A 1,845-nucleotide genomic window follows, 5' to 3' on the forward strand; every position below is an offset into this window, starting at 1 on the left:
ACTATGAGTGGTCTGAGAGAGATTGGAGACTATAGTGGCTAAGTCAGAAAGGCTCTGCTTAGAAGTCTCCATATGTTGCTGAGAAGATGGGAATGGTTTATCAAGAAACCTATTCTGGTTTCTTCCACCTTGATCATTATTGAAGCCTTGCTGAGGCTTCTGTCGATCCCTCCAGGAAAAGTTGGGATGATTCCTCCATGATGAGTTGTAGGTGTTGCCATAAGGCTCATTATTGGGATTTCCTAAATAGTTAACCTCACCCATCATGGGTTGATCTGGATCATATGCATCTCCTTCGTAGGAGGCTTCTTGAGTGCTACCAGCTGCAGCTTATAATCCAGTCAGATGCTGAAAGATCATGTTGACCTGTTGGGTTAGGATCTTGTTCTGAGCCAATATGACATTCAGAGTGTCAACTTCTAGGACTCTTCTCTTCTGAGCAACCCCATTGCTTACAGGGTTCTTCTCAGAAGTGTACATGAACTGGTTGTTAGCAACCATGTCAATGAGTTTCTGTGCCTCTTCAGGTGTTTTCTTCAAGTGGAGTGATCCACCAGCAGAGTGGTCTAAAGCCATCTTGGATAATTCAGAGAAACCATCATAGAAGATATCTAACATGGTCTAGTCTGAAATCATGTTAGGAGGGCACTTTCTAATTAATTGTTTATACCTCTCCTAGGCCTCATAGAGGGATTCACCCTCTTTCTGCCTGAAGGTCTGAACTTCCATCCTGAACTTGCTCTGCTTCTGAGGTGGAAAGAATTTGGTCAAGAATGCATTGACCACTTTTTTCCAAGAGTCTAGGCTTTCCTTAGGCTAAGAATCCAGCCATAACCTAGCTATGCCCCTTACAGCAAAAGGGAAAAGCTTAAGCTTGTAGATTTCAGGATCCACTCCATTAGTCCTGACAGTATCATAGATCTACAAGAAATTAGAGATGAATCTGTTGGGATCTTCCTATGGAAGTCCATGAAACTGGTAGTTCTATTGAACTAAAATGACCAGTTGAGACTTCAGCTCAAAGTTATTTGCACCAATTGCAGGTATAGAGATGCTTCTTCCATAGAAATCAGAAGTGGGTGCAGTGAAGTCACCTAGGACCTTCCTTGCGTCTCCTCCACCATTAGGATTGGCTGCCATGTTTGTATTTTCAGCTTCTTGTTCAAAAAGCTCTGTGAGGTTACCTCCGAAGTGCTGTGCTCTTACTTGTTGTAAACGCCTCCTTAGAGTCCTCTCAAGTTTAGGGTCAGGATCAAAAGGAGGTTCTTTATCTCTGTTCCCTGCTCATAAACAAGAAGGAAGAATGCAAGAAAAAAAGAAGAAAAGGATTCTCTATGTCAGAGTATAGAGGTCCTTTGAGAGAGTTAGAAGATAAGAAAAGAAAGATATCTTTTAAGTTAAAAGAGTTTTCGAAAAAAATAAATAGAAAAAGAAAAAGAAGATTTTTGAAAATAGAAGAGAGAGAAAGAGGTAAGAATTTTCGAAAAAGGAGAGAGAGAAAGAAGTAAAAAAGCTTTCAAAAATAGAAGAGAGAGAAGATGAATTAAAGAGATACCAAACTTTCAAAATTAAAATAAGATAAAACAAGTAACTAACCAACTAATAAGAATTGAAAACAAATTAAAAGATATAATTTTGAAATTTAATTTTAAAAGAAGGTAAATATTTGAAATTTAAAAGTTTTAAAATTAAAAAGAAGATAAGATAGGAAGGAGTTAAAGCAAGAAGATATGATAGAGAATTGAAAAGATTTGCAAAAATAAGATTTGAAATTTGATTTTTGAAAAAGATTTGATTTTGAATTTTTAATTTTTAAATTTTAAATTTTCAAATTGAATTTAAAAT

General features: G+C 36.7%; 1 non-coding gene across 1 annotated transcript; it reads left to right on the forward strand.

Moving 5' to 3' along the window:
• Positions 1–629: 629 nt before the first annotated feature.
• LOC148550904 (small nucleolar RNA R71) lies at positions 630–738 on the forward strand. The gene has a single exon (XR_015893112.1). It is a non-coding gene; the product is annotated as a small nucleolar RNA R71 (small nucleolar RNA).
• Positions 739–1,845: the final 1,107 nt, after the last annotated feature.

This window comes from Arachis ipaensis, chromosome B7 (assembly GCF_059453495.1).
Source record: "Arachis ipaensis isolate K30076 ecotype BB chromosome B7, ASM5945349v1, whole genome shotgun sequence".
In the NCBI taxonomy this organism is placed as follows: Eukaryota; Viridiplantae; Streptophyta; class Magnoliopsida; order Fabales; family Fabaceae; genus Arachis; species Arachis ipaensis.